Here is a 26764-nt window from a genome sequence, read left to right on the forward strand (position 1 = left end):
TACAGGACAAATAAACATAAGTGATGTGGCCACTCAAACATTATAATAGCTCTTCACTTAGCTGTGTTCCCAGCTCAAATATATTCTACTATATGAATAAAGTCAAATTCCAATTCTTCATCAAAAAGTGCTGGTGGAAATTGTCAGATGTATTCCAATATAGACCCCCCCATTCAATGGCAGGAGATGAGAGAGCACCAGAGATAAAAGAGAAACTTACAAAATTCTGCTGAGAATTTGACCTGTTTCTTCATAGTGCTTATGTTTCTCATGCTGAGAGTAGCTGTACACTTTGGGTGTTTAGAGAGAAATTCCTTTTAGGAAAATATTTTCTGGCTGACTTAATCTTACATGTAATCTGAGTTTTTTCTTAAGATGCTTTTAACTTTTTTTTTCAATGTAATCTTGCTTAGACTGAAAGCTGTTTTTCTCTTTAATGCTTTGGGTGTCTTTCACAAGCCATGTTAGTATTGATGGCGTCTGTGAATGAGGTGGGTGGTCACAGTGAGAGCTCTTGGATCTGTCTCTATCTGGACTCATGTTAGAAATCCAGCAGTATTTTTTTCTATGACACCATTATAAATAGAAACTGAGGCTGAAACACCGCTCCTATTCCCATTATTTTGAAGCTACAGTTCTACCTGGGAGGCCTGCAGGCTCTCCTCCTGCAGCTCAGGCTTCACTCTCTAATGTGGCACTGGAGTGCTGCTTTGGCAGCTGAGGTTCACATAAGATGTGAGCTGCCAGCTGTAAGCTCTGTGCTGTGAGCTGTGCCTGTGTGTTGGATGGTAGGAGTCAAGAGAGGACACTAGCCACCAGGAGTGGGCTATAGCCTAGTGCTCAGGGAGTAGAGAGCCGTTGCTTTAAAATGTAAATAGCCAAAAAGGTAGCACCCTATTTAACCATTCATGTCAGAGAGTGAGAGCCTACCTTCAGCGGGCACCTGGCTTCAAGTTGCAAAGTTGCCTTCTGTCATGAAGATATGAAAAGTTTATTTTGTCATTGAATATAACAAATTAGCATACATGATGGCCACCTGAATTACCAGGTGAATTTAGAATGAGCTATGTGTGACATGGTGCTATACGTTCTTCTACCTGTGGACTAATTATGGTGACTGTTTTTCTGTCTGCAATCTCTGAAGCAGATTAACTTTTATATATGTCACGTTCTAGTCTAATTGTGTGATAAAACAGTTTTTTCTCTTTTCTATTATCGTGGAGTTTCTCTAGGGCTGAAGGGAATTTTTCTCTTAATTATAGTTCCCAAACACTGTCTAGAATTACTAGACATGATATAAATGTATAAGGTGCCAACTAAGCTTTACTCTAGCAAGGACTTTCCCCCTCAGCTTTCCAGCAAACTCATAATTGTGCTGCAAAGTGCATGCTGTTCCCTAAATATGCAGGCAGAATTGTGTCTCTGCCTATTTGCTGTTTATAGTCTTGTACAGTCACTTGTAGAGAGGCTAGATCAGATTTTTACAAACTTCACAGGGCAGCAATCAATCATTTTACCTTTTTCAGTGACTCTTGTGTTTTCAGACCTGAAACTAATTCACAGACCATGGGGCCCAAAAACCCAATGAGAGTAATGACATGTAGACATGAAATTCTCCACTTTCCCCTTCCTCCTCTTGCTAAAATGCCCACAAATTTCCTCTTTATGCCCACAAAGGTGCAGGTAACATCTATTGCTATTCCAACAATCCAGGACCTAAACCTGCAGGTCCATATTCTGAATGTAGGTCTTGAGATTTGGGGGAAAAAAAGGACAGAATTCTGGCAGTTAATTCTGCCAAGTCTCAGTGTAAGAGAAATGAGTCAGCCTGTGTTTGTTCCTCCCTTCATACAAAATATGTCTTTGGTTGGTAGCCAGATGAGAGTTTCTCCAGTTTCCTGGCACTTGGGTGAAAAACGAGGTCTAGAGACTCAAACAGATAAAGTAATTTTTTAAATTTTTTATGGCCATTCAAAAACTAGTTGAAGCAGTCATGGTTCTTACCATCCAGGAACTTTTAGTCTAGACTAGCAACTAGATAAATTGTTGAATTAAGCATCATATGGTTGGTACAATGACTAGATGTGTACAAAAATCCTTAGGCTTTGCTTGGGCAACTTTATGTTTTTGTGACTTCTGATATCATCATCTTAAGAGATATTTAGGGACAGAAGAGTTGTTATTACTATTTGTATTTCTATTACCTTGCTAAGAATACATATTTATCTTCTACTAAAATTACCCTAGAAAACCTTAAGAGATTTGTTTAAATTACGTATTAGTTTATATTATAAAATTGACAGGACAGTGGCCAAAAAAGATTAAAATTACACAAACTCTGGCATTTAAGTTTCTCTTAGGTAAACTTAGGAAAAACAGAACTGAAAATAACCCTGGAGTCATAGAGAGCAGAATTCTACATAGGGTCCTCTCCCTGACCCAGTTCTGTTCAGATTCACCTTATTTGGGGGCTTCATTTAGGTCTGGCCCCACCATGGAGTCTTGCCTCACAGAACTGATTATGAAAAATCAGAGTTTTGGGTGTTGAATCCTTTCTAGAGCTGTTATGCACAATTTCCTGAAACCCAGAAGGAGATAAATGGAAAAAATCAACTATGTATTTTAAGGTCTTAATTTTTAAAGTTTCCATTAAAACCAGTGCTTGCAGAGACATTCCATTTAGCAACTTGTTTTCTATTCATTCAGATCCAGTAGTTGCTCCACAAGTCACAAGAAAGCAAATATAAATACAATAAAAATTTCACTGAACTACATTAACCTCTTCCTTTCTGTATCCCTCTCATCTGTCTATATTTAGCTTTTACTCTATACATTTTTTAACAACCAATGACTGAGAAACAGAAAAGTAAATAAAAATGGTGGGCCCTTTATCTTAATAATGAGAATTATTAGACACTTAGTACCAACTCCGGGGTGCTTTAAGGATTAAATTACATAATATATTATTCCCAACACAGTTCTCTGTAACATACTCTTGATCACATAGTACTTGCTTCATAAACATTGCATTAGTTTATGTGTACAGGTTGTTTTCCAAATGCAGACTTATTCAGACACTGCTGCCTCCTATTTTCTCTGTAAACTTTAAAGAGCCAGCAAAGAATATGATACTGTAGGATGGAGATTGGTTGTCTTCATTTGTACCAAAATTATTTGTGTTGTGACAAGAGTGCTGAGTGTAAGGGATTCTGTGCTGTGCCTGCTTTCTCTAACTAATCTAATGATGAGCCCAGGGGGAGTACCATCAGCATTGGCAGTGGACTTGTTTAAAACACACATTTATGGACCATTTGCAAACCTTCGGAATCACATTACCTAGAGGGGGGCCAAAATTATCAAGAGATTTATAAGGTCATTCAAACATGCGAGGTAATTCTTAACTAAGTGGTTATCAGCCTAGGCTTCTAATTAGGATTACATGGCCAATTTGCAGAAATTTCTTTACTTGTGTTTATGGGCCAGAAAAATGGAAAAACACAGGTTCTTTCATTTACTGGATGTTTGACGAAATATTCTTATTAGGCCAAAAGCAGTTACATTACTGGTGAACTTGTTAGAAATTCAGAAACTCAGACTTTATTCCAAATCTTCTGAAAAAAATAATCTGCAAGACAAGATCTCCAGTTCATTATATGCATTGAAATTTGAGAGGTGCCTTCTAACTCAACATGTCTTTTCCATCTAAAAAATATACACAGCTCATTTTGTGTGATGTAAATACAGCACTCAAAAATGTATGTTTGTGTTTATGCCCTGAATTTTATATGTTATAATCCAGAAAACTATTATATATACACTGATGTTGTGGATTATGCCACTCTCTTTACACAGAGTTAAAGAATATATTAGTAAATATTTCTGTGTTGAGAATTATTTTATGAATTTCATTCACTCGTAAGTTAGAAGCACTTCTCTTTACTCTCTCATTTCATCTTAAGTCAAATTAAAAATTCTGCCCATGGCCGCTTGGTAAATATGTATATGTGTGTGTTTTCAGGGACCATTGACATTTATGGATGTGGCCATAGAATTTTCTCTGAAAGAGTGGCAATGCCTGGACACTGCACAACAGAATTTATATAGAGATGTGATGTTAGACAACTACAGAAACCTGGTCTTTCTCGGTGAGAATAACTTCAATACACATTTCATAATATATTCCAAAGGTTTTATTTTATTTATTTATTTTTTGTAGATTTTTTTTGGTAGTTTTTCCTTTATATAAATGAGTTACAGATTCCTGTTTTGAAATAAATTTTGGGGATTTGGAGGATTTGTCTGTGTAGAGAGGAGTATCTTCAAGACGTTTCATCTTGATCTGAATTTTCCACATTCCTGAGCTGATCTGTGTTTTTCACTCTAGATTATTGGTAATGCCAGAAGGTTTGTGGCATAAAATATTGTTTGCTACACCTTAAAATCCACCAGTTTTTTTTTTTGTATTTTTTTGTTTTTTTTATTTTTTTGAGACGGAATCTTGCGCTGTCCCCATGCTGGAGTGCAGTGGTGCAAGCTTGTCTCACTCCAGTCTCTACCTCCTGGGTTCAAGCAATTCTCCTGCTTTAGCCTCCGAAGTAGCTGGGATTACAGATGCACACCACAACACCCAGCTACTTTTTTTATATTTTTAGTAGAGATGGGATTTCACCATTTTTCCCAGGCTGGTCTCTAACTCTTGACCTTAGGTGATCTGCCTGCCTCAGCCTCCAATAGTGCTGGGATTACAGGTGTGAGCCACTGCCCCCGGCCTTCCACCACCAGTTTTTGATTCAGTAGTACTGGGTAGTGAAATTAAGAACATACAAATTTAAAATATTTTCTAAAGATTTAGAAATTTCTGTTATAAATTACTATTTTGGGATTAATTTACTAGAATATTCTATTACATCATCTTTACTGAGCAAATTACTAGCTTGAGAATTGAAGAATATGAGCAGTATTCATGTTATTTATTTTTAATAAGATAGGTATTGCTTTCTCTAAGCCAGATGTGATCACCTATCTGGAGCAAGGAAAACAGCCTTGGAATATGAAGAGACATGAGACTGTAGCCAAACCCCTAGGTATGTGAGAATGAATGCAACAGAAGAGAGGTCCAAAAGTCAAAGAGAAAGTCAGTCCTTAAAATGTGATTTGCGAAGCTGTGTTCCAAAGGAAAGAATTTCTGGGATGCCTGAGGATTTTTTTATTTTACTGTCACATAGGGACACCTTCTGTCTTATGTCTTTAAATTTTCTAAAGATTCGACTTTCTCTTTGGTGATCTTTCTTCAAGTTTACAATGAGAACCAAAGTCCTCTCCATGAAGTATAAGAGACTGCCAAATCTGACTGCTTTTCCATTGATTTGGGGGACACACAAATAACTGCATAATTTTGAGAAACCTCTATGTGAAACTATTTATATTCTCTTTTAGCATCATGTCTGAAACAGGTGAGTAGTGGTTTATGTTCCATTTTTTTGTTCATTTTTCTACACAGTCCATCCAGTTTTTATTACTATACTCTTGAAATACAGTTTGAAATTATAAAGTATGATGTCCTTCTGCTCTGTTCTTTGTCCTTAAGATTGCTTTGGTTATTCAAAGTTTATTGTAGTTTCATGTAAATTTTAGAATCATATTTTTCATTACTGTGAGAAAAATACCAGTGAAATTTTGATGTTTATTAAATTTATAGATTACTTTGGATAATACGGCAATTTACAAATATTTATCCTTGGCCAGGCGCGGTGGCTCACGCCTGTAATCCCAGCACTTTGGGAGGCTGAGGTGGGTGGATCACGAGGTCAGGAGATCGAGACCATTCTGGCTGACACGGTGAAACCCCATCTGTACTAAAAATACAAAAAGGGAGCTTGCAGTGAGCGGAGATCACGCCACTGCACTCCAGCCTGGGCAACAGAGCAGGACTCCGTCTCAAAAAAAAAAAAAAAAAAAATTAATCTTTGAATCCATAGAAATAAAAAATTTCAAATTTATTTGTGGCTTTAATTTCTTTCATTGATATCTTATATCTTTCATTGTGAAGACTTTTTACATCTGGTTGAATTTGTTATCAGAAATTTATTATTTTAATGCTCTTCCAAATAGAGTGTTTTTCTGTTATATCAAAGAGTTTGTTTAAAGTGTATGGAACCATAACTTATACTTGTAATTTAATTTTATTTTTCTAATCTACTCAGTATATTTATTAGTTTAGATGGGTTTTAATATACTGTTTATAGTTTTTTATTCATAAGATCATATGATCTAGAAACAGCAACTTTTTACTTATTTGTTTTCAATCTCAATGGCTTTTGAAAACTTTTTGACTACTTATTCTGCCACATACTTTCAGTGCTATCTTAAAATAGAAGCATTGACAATGGACACAATATAGTTTTGCATTGGTGTCTGTGAATTTGAAGGAGCAAACACCTCTCCAAGTTTTTATAAACTGGTTTCAGAAGGTAAAGATTTTTTGTTGTTGTTGGGCCCCCAGGGTGATGGGATGCTCTCTGGATTTGTAGTGGAGAAGGATTATAGTTTGGTTTGTCACAAGACTTACGAGTCTACACTAGGGTCCACCTTTAGTTGGCTTGTTACAAGGAGCTTGGGTAGTTATAATTTCCGTTTTACTTTTAGACAGACTGAATATCCTTCATGACTTTGATCTTTAGAACAGACACTAAATGGGGTTTCTGCAGTTGGCTCTGCATATGGTGGGCCTTGTATCAGGATGTGGATGAGTATGACTTTCACAGAATAGCAAAGAGGATTTTCCTAGGTCACTGTGTGGGTTTCTATGTAGGCCTAACTCGCCATGAACTGTGGTCCGGGAAGCTGAAACTGAGTCATTGAACTGCTTGAGTGATCATAGTAAAGGCCAAGGTTTGCAGGCCTGCCTGCATGGCTATTAATTTGTATCTTCCTCCAGGCCTCTGGAAGGGCAGGAGCTCTCCCAGACGGTGGCTGGGAGGAGTTTGGGATGGTTACAGAGTAAGTTCACAATTCTCAGTGAGACCAAGTTGGATGGACCATTTCCTGGTCATTAGCCAGGAACAGAGGTGACAAATTTTCTTGCTGTGGGGGAATAAGACAATAGAGCACCTTTTATTTTTCCATCTTACTGATGTCACTATCTCTGTACATTTCTACTTTCTGTTTCCTATTTCAAATGTGTCTGCAACATTATATTTAGACATTTAGGACAATATGTTAGAGTTTACATGGAGAGGATGTGGAGAAATAGGAACACTTTTGCACTGTTGGTGGGACTGTAAACTAGTTCAACCATTGTGGAAGTCAGTGTGGCAATCCCTCAGGGATCTAGAACTAGAGTTTACATGTTATGCCTGAAGTAAATGAGATAATTAGTGTTATGGAATCTTTGAGGTGTCAGTTTTCTTCCTGGAAACCTCTGTGGCCAGTGGCACCTTTGCCCGAGTTCTTGTCGTGCATCCAGGAAGAATAAGGTATGCAGACAAGTGAAGGGGGAAGAAAACAAAGAGGATCTTTATTTAGTGTTAGAACAGCTCAGAGGAGACCCACAGTGGGTAGCTCCTTTCTGTAGGCAGGTCATCCCATCGAGTGTTCAGCTCTCAGCAGAGAGGAGGCCCTGGAGGGGGTGGCTTCTCTGTGCAGACAGATCATTCTGAGGTCTCTGCAGGTCTCTGAAGCTGCCAGCAGAGAAGGTAGCTCCTCTCTGCGCTGGTCATCCCATTGTTTCTGTGTCCTCTGCCCTCTCTGGCTGATTCTGGGGCTTTTCTGGACTGCAGAGAGGAGAAAGTGCATTCCAGTTTGTCTATTGGGTGGCCCTGGTCAGGCCTGGAGGAGGCACCAGAAGTCCCCACTCTGGTCCGCGGGCCCCTGAATGTTGGGCCCTGCAAGGGACTCACTCTCTTCTGCCAAGGAATCTGTCTTCTTCCTACTGCCATTTATATGTCCCCAGGGTTTGGCTCCAACCCTGCTCTGAGCTCCAAGTGCATGGGTGCTGGGAGAGAAGAGAGGCCATGCAGCAGGAGCAGACACCTCCAAGCCAGCAGAAATGGGGAGGGTCTTCCCAGGACCCCACGGATGTAGGCATTAGAGAAGTCCAGTCTTCTGCCTGAGAGGGCGGCTGCAGCTGCACCCGGGGAGCTCCAACCCCACCAACTTGAAAAGGGCAGAGCTCTTGCTTGTCCTTGTGGAGCAGGAGGCCCAGGTCTGCAGCCATGGGTCAGGCGGCTGCAGCTGCACCTAGGAGGGCAGATATTGCCTTTTCCTGCCTGACCCTGTTCCCCCAACCACCACCACCACCACAAGCACAAGGAGGATCAGATCCACAGCCATAGCTTGGGTGGCTGCTGCCCCACCCAGGAGGGCAGGGTTCCTGTTTGCTTTGTAGAGCAGAAAGCCTGAGTCTTCAGCAGCAACCAAGGAGTTCCTGCCCTACTCAGAAGGGGCGGAATCTCACCAGCTCCATGGAGTGTGGAACCCCAGCTGCGCCTCTCTGCTGCAGCCAGCATAATGGCAGCAGCTACTCCATCAATCCCCCCTCTGAAGAGGTACAGCTAACTGTTGTTAGAATAGGGGCGTTAGGGACAATGACCATTCTTAACTGCTTAATGCTGACATGTGGTGTTGTTCTGGGAAAACAATAGTTCTTTCTCAGAGGCCTATCCAAGGGTTTCCAGTAAAAGAGATCTATCTACTGAGGCTGTATTTGTATACCGTTTGAAGTCTGACAGCCCATCGCTTATATATTTTGAGCTATAGTCAGAGATCTTTGGTTGGTTCACTTCCACAATTGTCAAACGGTACAAATAACTCAAAAGCTTCCTTGATTTTGAAAAACAAAACATAAGGATCAGCAATGCTCCAAGCAAAAAGTCAGAAAGGATTAGTCTTCTATTCAGTTCACCCAGTCAACTCCTGTTCGAAGTCTGCAAAGTTATCAGAAACCTGCACTCAAGGGTGATAATCCATTCTTTGAGGAGGATCAAAACAACAATTATCTGTGAATGTTAGAATGTCCTAGGATAGTCACAGTGAAAGACATGATTGACAAAAGAAATTTAGTCACCTTTGTGATTTATAATAACCTAACACATAACTTTAATTATGATTGATAACACAAACTCAGACATCAGAACTCTAGAAATTCCATACAACTTTTGGAACACACATTAACATTTTTCACTAAAATATAACCTGAAAATCAAACACCACTTGATCAATCCTATGTAAGTAAACATGTCAAATTATCGTGTTTACCTCTCCCTTGGATGTCCCAGGGGCCCTCTGTAGCATCAAAAACTAGGGATTAGAAGAGAGAATTTTGAAGCTCTAAGGGCTCAAAACACTTAATAGAAGTTCAGGTTACCATAAGTCATCTGTTTAAATAACTCAAAGTGTTGTGTGTGTTTTTTTGTTTGTTTGTTTGTTTTTGTTTTTGTTTTTGTTTTTTTGTAAAGCAGAAACCTTTACTCGTCAAGAGGGAAGACCTAGTTTTTCAAACAGTGTGTTTCTTGTCCTTCCCTTCTTTTTTAGAGTTTATTCAAAAGTCAAAGAAAAATCTTTTTCAGGAGCGAGAAAGCCAAATTTCACGCTTGCATTAGGCTATTATTGTCAACCTCAACTGTTTAAATTAAACCTTATAGATAATTTTATCCAATCTTGACCAGTTTGATCATGAGGTGTGATTCTTGAAAATGTTTTATAACCCTTTACATATTTGTGTTAAAGGGTAGGTCAGTGCCTCAACACACCCTTGTTGTGCTTTTATTCCAATGTTCAATTTATGGAAAGACCAAACAATACCCTTTTGAATTTAGTCAATATGTTCACATACAGATTCTCTTTACAGTTTTTACAAACTTTCTATAACTTATTTGAACCTTTAGTTGTATCTTATTTAAAACAATCCTTTAACCCTCTAAACTAGGCAAAAATTTTCATTTTCATGCCTTATATCATTTTACTAAAGACATATTTCACTTCCTTATGCACCTTGCATGTAAATCTGTTTTCAGTATTCTCAATTACATGTTAAAATGGCAACTGTTAGCAATGATTAATTTTGGTGAAATACTTGGTAAGTTATTTTAGCTATGTACTTAGGTGCAGATCAGGTCTGTTTCCGCCTAGCTAGGGGCATGGCATATGTCCCCAGCCCTTAAAAACCTGTAAAGCAGGAAAGTCGAACAACTTTAAAAAGCCAAAGAAGCAGTTCATGACTTTAAAGCATTTAACCAACCTAGTTTCTGACTTGCATAATTTAGAACATACATCTACATTTTGAAGACATTTCTATTTTTACCAATAATTTTAAAGCTAGCTTATTAAGTTATACTTAAGTCACACGTATTTGAAATTTACTTATACTTACTACTTGAGCGCTCTTACTTACAAGCTAATTTGGTAGACACAACATGTAACAATATGTACAAACAAACACATCTAGACATATATACACACAAATGAAGATCTAATAGCTTAGAACCCTAGCCGTGACATAGCAATACAAGCTCACTGGTTTTATTTTGTTTGCCCCAGTAGATAATCCAATAAAGGCTGTGAACCAAATTTTTGGGTAAAACAGTTTCCATGGCAGTTCAATTTTTAAAGGCCCAACCTCTGCAGACTCCAAAGAACACTGGGGCCAAACAGCACCAAAGGAGAGCATCACATGTTAACCAGGCCCCCTGCTTAGAACCAGAGCACAACAGCCTGTATTTTTGCAATGCCATTCCACTTTCCCATTCAATAGTAAACTCCAGATTCCATACAATGTTGGGGGCCAAACAGTATGGCAAATGTGAGAGAAAATTCTAGGGAGGGTTTAGTACTAGACCTCAGAATTTCTGCCAGGGATGTCCCCTTCAGAGATGTTGAGGTCCAGAGGAACCCCTGGGGTGTCCCCTTTGGGATCTAATCTTACAGTGTCAGACGTCTGTGACCTTAGGTAGGTACTGGTGTCGCTTTATGTTTTCCTTCCAGAGGCAATGGCCTACTATGAGCTATATAAAACCACACTTCCCTATGCTGACCATTCCACTAGAGTGATAGCCATGAACTAAAAGGCATCATAGCTTTAATACTTTCAAAGTATTTGATCTAAGTGCTTGAGCTGAAAAGATTGAGACAAGCTTGGCGAACATATAAAGACCCGCTCTCTACAAAAAAATTTTAAAAAGAGCCACGCATGATAGTGTGCCCCTGTGGTCCCAGCAACTTGGGAGATTGATGGGGCTGGATTACCTGAGCCTGGGAGTTTAGGCTACAGTGAGCCATAATTGTGCCACTACACTTCATCTTGGATGCCAGAGTAATACCCTGGTTTTTTTGTTGGGTTTTTTTTTTTTTTTTTTTGAGGCACAGTTTCACTCTTGTTGCCTAGGATGGAGTGCAATGGTATGATCTCGGCTCACCACAACCTCCGCCTCCTGGAATCAAGTGATTCTCCTGCCTCAGCATCCCAAGTAGCTGGGATTAGAGACATGTGCCACCACGCCTGGCTAATTTTGTATTTTTAGTAGAGACCAGGTTTCACCATGTTGGCCAGGCTGGTCTTGAACTCCTGACCTCAGGTGATCCACCCGCCTCAACCTCCCAAAGTGCTGGGATTACAGGCGTGAGCCACCGTGCCCAGCCTTACCCTATCTTAAGAAAAAAAAAAAAAACTCTGCACTTCAGGCATGTTAAGTATATGCACATTGTTATGCAAAAAAGAGATTTTACATTTGTAAAACTGAAACTCAGTACCCACTAAGTAACAACTGCCCACTTTCCCCTCTCTTCAGCCCTTGAGAAACATTCTTCCACTTTGTTTTTATGAATGTGACTGCTTAGCATATCTCATATAAGTGGTATCATATAGTATTCATTGTTTTGTTACTGGCTTATTTTAGGTAATATAATATTCTTAAGATTTATCTTAAAATGTGACAAGATTTTTTTAAGGCTAAATAATATTCCACTGTATGTGTATGTTACATTTTTTTATGTGTTTGTAAGTGAAAGAAATTTGAGTTGCTTCAGCCTTTTGGCTTTTGTGAATACTGGTACAATAAACATAGATGGTCAAATATGTATTTTCCAGGTCCTGAGTTGCATACTTTGGATATAGATTCATAATTGAGATTGCTGTATTTGATGATACTTCCATATTTAATTATTTGAGGAACATAACATTTTACAGTGATGGCTGTATTTTTGTTTGCCACCAACAATCAGCATGGGTTTCATTTACATTGCATCATCAATGGATTTGCTTCTTTTAAAAGTTTTGTAATGGCCATTCTAATTGGTGTGAGGTGATTTTGGTTTTCATTATAATTTTTATGCATTTCTCTACAAAGTAGTAATTTTGTGTGTCCTTTCAAATGCTTCTTTCTAAAGTTTAGTTCAGTTATGTGTCCATTTCTAAATCTAATTATTCAACTCTATTTTTAAATGTTGAGTTGTTTATATATTCTGAATATTAATTCCTATCACATGTGATTTGTTAATATTTTCACCCATTTACTAAAAGGCATCATCACTCTATTGAATGTTTTCTTTGATGTACAGAAATATTAGAAGTGTATTGTAGTTAAATGTTTCTGTTATTTTCTTTGTTGCTCAAGCATTTAATGTCATATCTAAGAAAATAGTGCCAAGAGCAATATCATGTCTTTCCCTTATTTTGTTTCTAAGATATTTATTACTTTATTGTGTCTAAGTATTTTATTTAAACTATTGTTTTTATATGGCTCAAGAAAATGATCCAACTTTATTTTATCAATGTAGGTTTCCAGTTTTCAACATTATATTTTGACTATAAAATCAAATTATTAATCAAATTTGATAAAATGTTATTTATCTTTATTGTGTGGTCATGGCAACATAGTGGAAGATTATTTGATCATATACAGAAAGGTTTATTTCTGTGATCTCTATTCTGTTCTTTCACCTGTTTATCTGTCTTTGTGTCAGTACCACATTGTTTTTGTTATTGTAGCTTTTAATATGTTTTGAAATCAGGAAGTATAATGCCTCTTTGTTCTTTTTCGTGGGTGTTTGGCTGTAGTTCATAATCAAATTTTAAAATTTCAACCAATATTCTTGTAAAAAGCTGCTATTGGGATATTTATAGGGATTATACTGAATTTGTGTATCACTGTAGGTTGCATTAACATCTTTAAAAAATTTAAGTTTTTGACTCGAGCAAGAATATGTTGAAGAGTGTGTTTTAATTTCATATGTTTTTTGATTTGTCAGTTTTACTTTTGCTATTAATTCCTAGTTTCATTCAGTTTTAGTCAGAAAACACACGTGTATTATTTTGGTCTTTGATATATGGTTTGGCTCTCTGTCCCCACCCAAATCTCATCTTGAATTATACTCCCATAATTTCCACATGTAGTGGGTAGTACCTGGTGGGAGATAATTTTAATCATGGGCAGTTTCTCTTGTACTGTTCTTGTGGTAGTGATTAATTCTCACAAGATCTGATGGTTTTATCAGGAGTTTCTGCTTTTGCATCTTCCTCATTTTCTCTTGCCACCACCATGTAGGAAGTACCTTTCATCTCCTGCCATGATTCTGAGGCCTTTCCAGCCATGCGGAACTGTAAGTCCAATTAAACCTTTTTTTCATTCTGTGTTCCTGGTAGGTCTTCATCAGCAGTGTAAAAACAGACTAATACAGTCTTAAGTTTATTTGTTGTTGTTGTTGTTTTGAGACACATCTTACTCTGTTGCCCAGGTCAGAGTGCAGTGGTATGATTTTGGCTCACTGCAGCCTCAACCTCCTGGGCTCAAGTGATCCTTCCCACCTCAGTCTCCCAAGTAGCTGGGACTACAGACATGCACTACCATGCCTGGCTAATTTTTTGATTATGTGTAGTGACAGGGTCTCACTAGCTTACCCAGGCTGGTCTAAAACTTCTGGCCCCAAGTGATCCTTTCACGTAGGTCTCCCAAAGTGTTGGATTATAGGCATGAGCCACTGCACTTAACCAGTATTCTTAAATTTTGTAAGACTTGTTATGTGTCCTAACAGAATATACCAGGTGCAAATAAGAATATTATTTATTCTCTTGCTTTTGACTGGAAAGTTTTATACTTGTCTGTTAAGCCTAGGTGGTCTATGATATGGTAGGGGTGTCCATGTTCTCCAGACTTCGTGCTGCATTATAATCCTCAGTGTTGGATGTGGAACCTGGTGGGAGGTATTTGGGTCATGGTCATAGGGGTAATTTCCTCATGAATGGCTTGACACCATACTTTTGGTAATCTATAAGTTTACACTTCATTGATTCAAGTGAGAGTTGTTTCCTTAAAAGAACATGACTACTTCACTCACACTTGCTCTGTCTCTTATGTGATATGTCTAGTTATTCGTGGCCTGCCAGCATGATTGTAAGCTTCCTGAGACCCTCACCAGAAGCCGATGCTGGCACACACTTCTTGTACAGTCTGCTTATTTGGCAGCCAAATAAACCTTTTTTCTTTATAAATGATCCACTTTCAGATATTCCGCTATATGCAAAGTAATTAATGCAGTCTATAATGTCTAAGTTTTCTGTTTTCTTACTGAATTTTCATCTGAATGTTCTACTTATTATTGAAAATGCGATCTTGATGTCTACAATTATTATGTTCCTATGTAGTTTTTTCTTAACATTTGCTTAATATATTTTAAAGACCTGATGTTATATATAGATAGATAAATATAATAGTTATAGATTCCTGGTAACTTGACCCATTTTTACCGTTATATAAGTCTTTGTCTCATGCTAGTACTTGAGTCAAAGTATATAATGTCTAATATAATTATGACCACCTAAACAAATTGTACTTACTATTAGCATGAAATATAAATTTTTTTCCACTGCTACTTTCAGCCTGTTTGACTCAATGCTAAAATAAGTCTCTTGTAGGCACCATATTGTATGCATTTTTTAAAACACTCAGGCATTTTATTCCTATTTCTTTTTATAATTTCATTTATCTATTTATTTGTTCATTTATTTTTGAGATAGGGTATCAGTCTGTCAGCCAGACTGGTTTGCAGTGGTGTGATCGTGGCTCACTGCAGCCTCAATCTCTGAAACTTTTATGATCCTCTCATTTCAGTCTCTCAAGTAGCTGGGTTATAAGTATATGCCATCACACATAGCCAGTTTTTTTGTTTTGTTTTGGTATTTTTTGTAGAGACAGGATTTTTTCTTGTTGCTCAGGCTAGTCTTAAACTCCTGGAATCAAATGTTCAGTCCATGTCATACTCCCAAAGTCCTGAGATTACATTTATTTTTATTAAGTGGTTTAGTTAATTTATATTTTAAATAATTGCTTAAAACATGGAGTCACTGTTAGCAGTTTTATTAGCACTGATTTAAGTATTTTTTGTAGATATGTTTTCTCATTTCCTGTTTTGCCGCCTTAATTTTTATTTTAATTTTGCAGTGGTTTTGATTCTTTAATATTGTTTTGCATATTTTTTATGAATATTTTGTAATCTTAAAATATGGAGATTACATAACACATCTTAAAGTTAAAATAATGTATTTTAATCTCATAACAACTTCAGTTGAACACAAAAACTATACTTCTTCATTTTCCAGTGTGTTATTGATAATGAAAATTATTTTTACTGTGTACCTAGTAACAGATTTATATTTTATCATATTCTATACAACCTTAAGAGTTTTATGCACCATCATTATGATAGTAAAGAATTCTATATGTCTTTATATTTACACTTAGTAGACAGCTTTAAATTTGTATGCGGTTTTATAATATTGTTCATTATCATTTTATTTTTCAGCAAATTGACTCATTTTATCATTTCTTTTTTTATATGCATTTTCGCTGTGTTGCTAAGGCTGATCTTGAACTCCTGGTCTCAAGTGATCTCACTGCTGTGGTCACCTAAAGCTGTAGGATTACAGGCATGAGCCACTGTGCCTGTCCACCATGTAGCATGTTTTGTAGGAGTATGGTACCCTTACCTTTGATTTTGGACAGTATTTACTTGTATCTTCTTTTTGAAGTAAAATAATTTAGAATCAAGAATTAGTGCTAAGAATTTTTTTTTATTACATCAAAATTTGGAAAGTTGTTTGACATTTTTATCTCCAAGTAACCTCTGTATTACTTTTTCCCTATAGTCTTCTAAGATTCCTTTTGTGAATATATTGATCCACTTGATGGTGTCCAATCAGTTTTACATTCCATTTATAATTTTGTTTGACAGTTATGTTTTTGTGTCATGTATTTTAGGGTATGCCACCTCACACTGGTTAATTGTGGTTTGATTAGTTTATAATTGTATATGACAATATTTAACTCTTTATAATTTAAGACAGTATGGAGCAAAATCAAATATGTATCAGCTATATGTCTATTGCCAATATAATTATCTCTTTTTTTTTGCCTGGATAAATACTATCCCTCTGTTATTTTATGACTAGTATATTTGTTGCGTAGGTTTATTGTGGATGACTATTTAACCCTAAGTGAGTAGTCATGAAACTTTTTCTAATTTCAACACCTATCTGTGAATCTGTATTATTTTTGTGTAGGAGAAAATCTTTTTTTTTTTTTTTTTTTTTTTTTAGACGGACTCTTGCTCTATCGTCAGGCTGGAGTGCAGTGGTGCAATCTCAGCTCGCTGTAACCTCTGCCTCCTGGGTTCAAGTGATTCCACTGCCTCAACCTCCAGAGTAGCTGGAACTACAGGTGTGCACCACCACGCCCGGCTAATTCTTTGTATTTTAGTAGAGATGGAGTTTCACCATGCTGGCCAGGACGGTCTTGATCTCCTGACCTCGTGATCCACCCACCTGGGCCTCCCAGTATGCTGTAATTATAGGTGTGAGCCTCTGCTCCTGACCGGGAGAAAATCTTAGATTTGAAGATAATTTTAAAACTATCGCATATCTGAATCTGTTCTAGGTATTGTTCATTTTTACTTGTCAGAAACACAAAACAGAATTTATAATACAATATTATTAAATATTCATTTTGATCATGTTACATTGACATTATTGTGCTACATATTGCTAGAATGTTTTTATCTTGCAAAGCCAAATCTCAATACATATTACGCAACATGAATTTTTCTCATTTCTTGGCACTTTTCAAACACCACTCTGTTTTCTGTTTCTGAGAGAGTGGCTACTTTATGTATTTTATGGAATCTCTGTCTTTTTGTGGCTGGCTCATTTCTGTTTGCATAATGTCATTAAAATTTATCTTTATAGTTAGAATATTTTCTGGTGTTTGAAAACCAAATGATATTCCAGTATTTTCAAATTATATCTACTGAATGATTTTGGTGACAGAAATTTGCATTACTTCAGGAATGCCATGTGAAATTCCAAAAGCATTGCATTAAATTTGTCAATTACATTGAGCAGTATGGACATCTTCATAATGTTAATTATTTCAGCCTTTCAGCAACAGCATGTTAAAAAGTTTGTTGTTTAATTTCTATATATTTCTGAATTTTTCAGTTTTTTATGGTTTTATACTCTCATTCTATTTTGATGATAGTAATTTTTTAAAATCAGTTTTAAAAATTTTGTTAAGACTTCTTTTTTGGCCTAAGAAGTGGTCTATCAAGGAGAATGTTGTAGGAGGTATTGAGATGAGTGTATCCTGATGCTGTTGAGGAGTGTTCTCTACACCTCTGTTAGGAATAGTTGTTTTATACTGCCTTCAAGTCCTCTGTTTCTTTACTAACATTGTGTCTTGTTTCATTTTTATTATAGAATATGTGGTATTAAAGTATCCTACTAGTATATGCTCTGTGATTCTTTAGTTTTGTCAATATTTGCTTTATATACTTTGAACCTTAATGTGAGATATGCACACACACAAATGTACATAAAAATTTGTCATAGGTTCCCAGTGAATGAATCTATTATTACTTAATATCTTTCTTTATATCTTTGGAGTTTGGACTTCAAGTAAGTTTTATAAAATATGATAGTTTTTGACTTATGATATAGCTTGTATAATATTTTGAGCTGTTCTACCATTTTTTTTTTAATATTTGCATGGAACATCTACTTCTATTTTGCCGTTCTGAGGTTTGTTTGTTTTTTTTTTTTCTGCCATTAAATCTGAAATGACTTGTAGAAAGGCAAGTTGGGTCTTTGTTTTTAAAATATGTTGTATAAATCTCTTTATTGAAAGTATGTCTCTTGATTGGAAAGTTATATATATGTGTGTGTGTGTATATATATAATTAAATAGAAAGACTAATGCTATTTTATTAATTCTTTTATTTGATTCTTGTATCTTTGTTCTTCATTTCCTCTCTTTCTGGTCTTTCTTTGTGTCTTTTTAATTTCTGTATTAATATGCTTTTACTTTCTTATTTTCTTTTGTGTATCTATACAGATATTTTCTTTGTGGTACCTTGGGGATTACATACAACCTCTAAAAGATACAACAATATACTTTAATCTTGTAAAAAATTAACGTCAGTTGCAAACAAATATTCCTCCTCGTTACATTTGCTCTCACTTGTTATTTATGTTGCTAATTATATCACTTTATGTTGTAAATTCATTAACAGATGTTTATAAAAATTTCTATGCTTTTATCTTTAAAATTTTAAACAATAATTTAAAATGTTTTTTGCACCTTTATGATAGTGTTATGGATTTCTATTTTTGTGTATGTACATGTCTTTCTCAGAACGATGTGTTTTCATATAATTAGGTGTTGTTTCTTGCATCTTTTTTTTTCAGTGAAAGGAACTCTTTTTATCATCTTTGATATGTAGGACACATGCAGTGCCAATATACTTTCAGAATTTGGTTATTTTGGAAGATTTATTCTTTTTATTTGGTAGAACAGTTTTGTTGTTGGTATTATTCTCACTTGACAGATATTTTTTTCAGGATTTAGACTATTAACACACAGTTCCCTTCTAGCCTGCAAATTTTTTGTTGGCAAGTTCACTGGTTATCTCATAAGACTATGCTTGTAAATGACACATCACTTTTCTCTTGTAGCCCCCAAGATTTTCTTTTGTCTGTGACTTTTGAAATTGTGTTCATATATATGTTTGTTATAAATATCTTTATGCATATCCTAGTTTGTTTGTTGAGCTTCTACATTTTTACATCATTTTTTTCTTCTAGGATTTTTTTTTTTTTTTGACAGAATCTCACTCTGTCGTCCAGGCTGGAGTGGAGTGGCACAATCTTGGCTCACTGCAACCTCCGCTTCCCGGGTTCAAGCAATTCTCCTTTCTCAGCGTCCTGTGTGGCTGGGATTACAGGCGCACATCACCATGCCTAACTAATTTTTGTAGTTTTAGTTGAGACGGGATTTCACCATGTTGGTCAGGCTGGTCTCAAACTCCTATCCTCATGATCTGCCTGCCCCAGCCTTCCAAAGTGCTGAGATTACAGGCGTGAGCCACCACACCTGTCCTCTTCTAGGATTTTTAGTTATTATTTCTTTTTGTATTTGTTGCCTGTACAATTTTTTGATATTTTAATGCTTTTGTTATTCCATTTTTATAATTGTCTGTTTTCCTATTTCACTCACTATTCAATTTATTTAAAAATTTTAAAATTAATTTATGCATCTTCATATTTTATGATTGCTTTCTGAACATTTTATACTTTTTATATGGGGCTGTGTTGCTGTAATATTTTGTATGCATTGTAATCTTTGAGATTTGGACATTTTAAAAGAGCTATCTGTCACAGTCTTTATAATGTAGCTTATTTTCTGCCATAGCCTGAAACCAATTGTTTTAGCTAGAGATTATGGGAATCTCTCAAACATGTTCCTAGAATGTATCTTGTCTGAAATTTTGTGTTCATTGTTTAGTTAAATAAATTTATTAGTGTTTCTTCTTAATGGCCAGTCATCATTTTCTACATGTGTTTTCTCTCTGTGGTACTGCAGTCTGTCTACTGCTGTAGCATTTACCTTTGGTCTTAGCAGACTCAAACTGTCATTCTAAAGAATACCACTGTAGTTGTCTGTTCTCATGCTGCTAATAAAGACATACCCAAAACTGGGTAATTTATAAAGAAAAAAGCTTCCATGGACTCACTGTTCCACATAAGTGGTGAGGCCTCACAATCGTGCTAGGAAATAAAGGAAAATCAAAATGACATCTTACATGGTGGCAGACAGAGAGAGGGCATGTGCGGAGGAACTCTCCTTTATAAAAACTGTCACATTTTGTGAGACTTGTTAATTACCAGAAGAACACCACAGGAAATACCCGGCCCCATAATTCAATTATCTCCCACCAGGTTTCTCCCACAAATCATGAGAATTATGGCAGCTGCAATTCAAAATGAGGTATAAGTGGGGATGCAGAACCAAACCATATTAGCCACCACTTCCTTAAGTAATTAATGCCATGGGAGACAGAAACCAGTGTGTGAAAAGCCACAAATAGAAATGTGTGTGTCACTATTCTGTTTTTTTTTTTTTTGGAAAAAAAAAACAGGAGTTGACAATTTACTTCTAAAGGCACTATATTATGTTTGGGGAGCAGGAAGAGCCTTGTTGGGTAAATGTTACAGGCTTTTCCTTCTTTGTGACTCTCTGCATTGTGCTCTCCTGGGGTACTGCACACAAGTAACTCATTTATAAATCTTTCACAAATGTATTTTCTTCAGTGTGTTTTTGTTGAATTTATATGTCTATGAAGGAATTAGAGTCTGTGGTACTTTTCTGTGCCATCTTGCTTGTGTAGTTTGTATAATTTTATAGTTTAGATATATAAAGTATACAAATCTTAGTGTAGCAAGTGGAGTAATTTGTAATTTTTATTTTTTTCAGTTACGTGTTCTTATTTTGCCCAAGACCTTTGGCCAGAGCAGAACATAAAAAATTCATTTCAAAAAGTGATACCGAGAAGATATGGAAAATGTGGAGATGAGAATTTACCGCTAAGAAAAGTGTGTAAAAGTGTGGATGATTGTAAAATGCACCAAAGAGTTTATGAGAAACTTAACAAATGTTTGACAGCTACCCAGAGCAAAACATTTCTATGTTATAAATATGTCAAAGTCTTTTATAAATTTTCAAATTCAAATAGATGTAAGATAAGACATACTGAAAAGAAACCTTTTAAATGTAACAAATGTGACAAATCATTTTGCCTGTTTTTACATCTAATTCAACATAAAAGAATTCATCCTAGAGTGAATTCCTACAAATGTGAAGAATGTGGCAAAGCCTTTAACTGGTCCTCATACCTTACTACACATGAGATAATTCATACAGGAGAGAAACCATGCAAATGTGAAGAATGTGGCAAAGCCTTTAACTGATCCTCACAGCTTACTACACATAAGAACATTCGTACTGGAGAGAAACCCTACAAATGTGAAGAAGGTGGCAAAGCTTTTAACCAGTCCTCACACCTTACAACCCATAAGAAAATTCATACTGGGGAGAAACACTTCAAATGTGAAGAATGTGGCAAAGGCTTTTGTTTCTTCTCAACCCTTACACAACATAAGAGAATTCATAGTGGACAGAAACCCTACAAATGTGAAGAATGTGGCAAAGCTTTTAACCAGTCATCAAACCTTACTATACGTAAAATAATTCATACTGGAGAGAAACCCTACAAATGTGAAGCATGTGGCAAAGCTTTTAACCAGTCATCAAACCTTACTAAACAAGAGAATTCATAGTGGAGACAAACCCTTCAAATGTGAAGAATGTGGCAAAGCTTTTAACCAGTTTTCAAACCTTACTACACATAAGAGAATTCATAGTGGAGAGAAATACTTCAAATGTGAAGAATGTGGCAAAGCTTTTAACTAGTTTTCAAACCTTACCACACATGATAGAATTCATAATGGAGTGAAACCCTTCAAATGTGAAGAATGTTGCAAAGCTTTTAATCAGTTTTATAAACTTACTGTACACAAGAGAATTCACAATGGAGAGAAACCCTACAAATGTGAAGAATGTGGAAAAGCTTTTAATCACTCTTCAATCCTTAGGAACCATAAGATAATCCATAGTGGAAAAAAAACCCTACAAATGTGAAGAATGTGGAAAAGCTTTTAACCACCCATCAACCGTTACTAAACATAAGAGAATTCATAGTGGAGATAAACCCTACAAATGTGAAGAATGTGGCAAAGCTTTTAATCACTCCTCAATCTTTAATAACCATAAGAGAATTCATACTGGAGAGAAACCCTTCAAATGTGAAGAATGTGGGAAAGCTTTCAACCAGCTATCAACCCTTACTAAACATAAGACAATTCATACTGGAGAGAAACCCTACAAATGTGAAGAATGTGGGAAAGCTTTTAAACAGTCATCAACCCTTACCAAACATAAGAGAATTCATAGTGCAGAGAAACCCTTCAAATGTGAAGAATGTGGCAAAGGCTTTTGTGACTCCTCACCCCTTACTACACATAAGAGAATTCATAGTGTAGAAAAACCCTACAAATGTGAAGAATGTGGCAAAGGCTTTTGCAACTCCTCATCCCTTACTCCACATAAGGGAGTTCATAGTGGGAAAAAACCCTACAAATGTGAAGAATGTGGCAAAGTTTTTAACCACCTATCAAGCCTTACAGAACATAAGGGAATTCATACTAGAGAGAAACCCTACAAATGTGAAGAATGTGGGAAAGCTTTTAAGCAGTCATCAACCCTTACTAAACATAAGAGAATTCATACTGGAAAGAAACCTTTCAAATGTGAAGAGTGTGGCCAAGGCTTTTGTGACTCCTCATCCCTTACCACACATAAGAGAATTCATAGTGGAGAGAAACCCTTCAAATGCGAGGAATGTGGCAAAGGCTTTTGTGACTCCTCATCCCTTACTACACATAAGAGATTCATAGTGGAGAGAAACCCTACAAATGTGAAGAATGTGGCAAAGGCTTTTGTGACTCTTCATCCCTTACTACACATAAGAGAATTCATAGTGAATAAAAACCCTTCAAATGTGAAGAATGTGGCAAAGCTTTTAACCAGCCATCAAACCTTAGTATACATAAGATAATTCATACTGGAGAGAAGGTTTACACATGTGAAGAATGTGGAAAATCTCTTAACTATTTCTGAAACCTTACTAGACATAAGAGAATTCATACTGGATAGCAACCCTACACATGGGAAGAATATGGCAAAGCCTTTAACTGGTCCTCAATCCTTATTACGCATAAGGCAATTCATACCGCAGAGAAACCCTACAAATGTGAAAAGTCGGGAAACGCTTTGGTGTATTCTCAGCCTTTACTTAAGAATTCATGCTAAAGAAAAACCCTATACAAATGTGAAGAATGTGGCAAAGGCTTTTGTGAATCCTCAGCCCTTGGTAAACATAAAAGAATTCATACTGAAGCATGTAGGAAGCTTTTTACCAGTCCTCAACCCTTATTAACCATAAGCGACTTCACACTGAAGAGAAACCCTATGCTTGTGATAAATGTGGGAAAGTTTTTAACTGGTCCTTAAGCCTTACAAAACATAAGATGATGCATAATGGATGGAAACTCTGCTAATGTTAACATGGCAAAGCCTTTATTGTATTATTAATCTTTACTAAAGCTAAGGTAGTGCATACTGGAGAGAATTCCAACAAATGTGAAAAATGTGACAAAGATTTTAACAAGTTCTCAACACTTATTACACACAATTCATACTGGAGAGAAACCCTGCTAGCACGAAGAATGTGGCAAAGCCTTTTACGAGTCCTCAGTTCATAGCAGACATAAAATAATTTATACTGGAGAAAAACTCTACAAACCAAAAAGGTGGGACAATGCTTTTAACAACACCTCAAACTTTTTTTTATTTTTTGATGGAGTCTTGCTCTGTCGCCCAGGCTGGAGTGCAGTAGCATGATCTCAGCTCACCAAGCTCTGCCTCCTGGGTTCATGCCATTCTCCTGCCTCAGCCTCACAAGTAGCTGGGAGTACAGTTACCCGCCACCATGCCCGGCTAATTTTTTGTATTTTTTAGTAGAGACGGGGTTTCACCATGTTAGCCAGGATGGTCTCGATCTCCTGACCTCATAATACTCCTGCCTTGGCCTCCCAAAGTGCTGAGATTACAGGCATGAGCCACCATGCCAGCCCCACCTCAAACTTTTGAAAATATAAATCATAATAGTCCCAGACCCCAGAAATATGAAGAATGTATCAAAGACTTTAAATGGTTGTCACTCTTGATTGTAGGTAAGATAATTCATACCATAGAAAACTACAGGTGTGAAGAATGTGACAAAACCTTTAACTAGTGCTCACATTTTATTGCACAAGAAAGCATTTATACTTGAGAAAAAAATTGCACAATTATAAAGAACGTAGAAAAGCCATTGATATCTGCTCATATCTTAATCATCATCCAAGAACTCATACTTAATAAAAGCATTGTAAGTGCAATTACTGTCTAAATATCTTTCAGAAAATGTAAGCTGTTAAAGTGAAGGAGTATTCATTCTGAAGACAAACATTACAAATATACAGGAGGTTGTAGTATGATTACTTGTGTCATAGATATTATTGTGCAGATTTGGTATTAGAGGAAAACCCTGAAGCAGTTTCTCAAAACTTGTTCAACATCAGGGAATTTATATTGGAGAAAAACCTAATAAATGTAGTGATTTTGACTGAAGAGTTGTTAAAAAATGACAGCTAAAAAACCCAGAGAGTTCATAATGAAATATATTTTTACAGATGCAGTAAATATGAAAAAGACATTTACTTCAAAATTAAGTCTATGTCAACATCAGATATTTCACAATTGAAATAACTAAGACACTGACCCTCCAGACATTACACTAAATCAGAGTGTTGACTGTAGAAAATTACCCAAAACTAAAGTTATTAGGTAAATTATTTGTATATAACTTTAAAATAAGAAAATTGGAGAGTAACAATTGCATTCAAACTCCAGACATTACACTAAATCAGAGTGTTGACTGTAGAAAATTACCCAAAACTAAAGTTATTAGGTAAATTATTTGTATATAACTTTAAAATAAGAAAATTGGAGAGTAACAATTGCATTCAAAATATGCTATTTTCATTGAAAAAACTTAAGTTTTTTGGGGGGGAAGTTAGTAATGATATGATTCAACTCACAAATTACTTCATGCTGTATCTTTTTATGGTCATAATAAAAATCAGAAAAATATAAAGAAAATCCATACATATCTAAGTCCTGAATAAGTATTTTTAAAAATTTGTTATATATTTTTCTTTGAACATGTGAACTCTCTGCTTGCAAACACATACAGACTTTGAGTTCTGATTCACATAAATTTAAATATACATGTTAGTCTAATGATATACTTTAATTGTAATACAGTTGTAGAGTAAGTGTGTTTGTGTATGTATGAGTTTTACTTATTTTCAGAAAAAAATACTAGAACAAAACAAATTATTTTAAGAAGGTGTCTAATTTACTAGAAAACTAAAAACCAAAAATGCTGAATACAGACCTATACTTTTTATTTAATTCATTACTGTACAGATTCACACTTTTCCTGTTTCTTATAATTTTTTTGTTTTATAGTATAAGAAGTATTCATTGTGAGCTGGTTAGTAATTAATTTTCATAAAATTTAGTAGGGCACATGAAATAATTTTTAGATGCAATTCCATAATTAGTATATTTATACTTTTTTAGTTAGAGCACTTCATTGTGTTCAATTGGAGAACCTTCTGTAAGCCTACTATACAGTTGTTGTTCCTTTTACTTTTTAAAATTGACAGAAGTAAATTTATCTGTTGAGCCAGTTTATTCAGGTAACTACTTGGGAGGCTTTATGAGTCATGAGGATTTTGGGTTTTTCTTTTTTTGTTTTTTTCTGTCGTTGTTTTGTTTTGTTTTTTGAGACAGAGTCTCACTCTGCCACCCAGGCTGGAGTGCAGTGGGATGATCTCGGCTCACTGCAACCTCCACCTCTCAAGTTCAAACAAGTCCCCCTGTCTCAGCCTTCCCAGTAGCTGGGATTACACGTGCCTGCCATGAAACCTGCCTAATTTTTCTATTTTTAGTGGAGATGGGGTTTCACCATGTTGGCCAGGCTTGTCTTGAACTCCTGGCCTCAGGTGATTCGACAGTCTTGGCCTCCCAAAGTGCTGGGATTGCAGGTTTGAGCCACCACACCCGGCAAAGATGTTTTGATATATTGAGTGTAGCAAACAAAAATGACAGTGCTTCTCATGTAACAGATGCTCCATAATTTCTGCTGCAGTTAGTTTGCAAGTTCAAGTCAGAGATGGAAAATATCAATGGTGAACAAATAACATTGATTCTTCATGTGGAGAGAACATTTTTTCCAGGCTGCACACCTGACACTTGAATTTAAAGATAAATTCTGCCTTTATTTTCTGATTATCTTCAGTTTTTCTGTCTTATGTGTATTCCAACTATGTATGCATCACAGACCTTTTTTTTCTGTGTTATGGCTACAGTGTTCTCACTTTTATTTTTATGCCATGTCATTTCACATGGTATTTTGTAGATTTTGATGAGAAAGCTGTTTTTTTGTTTTGTTTTTTAAGATGGAGTTTCACTCTTGTTGCCCAGGCTGTAGTTCAATGGCAATCTCGGGTCACCACAACCTCTGCCTCTTGGGTTTAAGTGATTCTCCTGCCTCAGCCTCCCAAGTAGCTGGGATTACAGGCATGTACCACCACACTCGGCTAATTTTGTATTCTTAATAGAGACAGGGTTTTTCCATGTTGGTCAGGCTGGTCTCAAACTCCCGACTTCAGGTTATCTGCCCACCTCGGCCTTCCAAAGTGCTGAGATTACAGGCG

At 36.2% G+C, this 26764-nt stretch overlaps 1 pseudogene; it reads left to right on the forward strand.

Annotated features, from left to right (window-relative positions):
- The window catches only part of LOC115931729 (zinc finger protein 85-like), a 37048-nt pseudogene extending 13883 nt beyond the window's left edge, over positions 1-23165 (forward strand).
- Positions 23166-26764: the final 3599 nt, after the last annotated feature.

The sequence above is a fragment of the Gorilla gorilla genome, chromosome 18 (genome assembly GCF_029281585.2).
Source record: "Gorilla gorilla gorilla isolate KB3781 chromosome 18, NHGRI_mGorGor1-v2.1_pri, whole genome shotgun sequence".
NCBI classification, from domain to species: domain Eukaryota; kingdom Metazoa; phylum Chordata; class Mammalia; order Primates; family Hominidae; genus Gorilla; species Gorilla gorilla.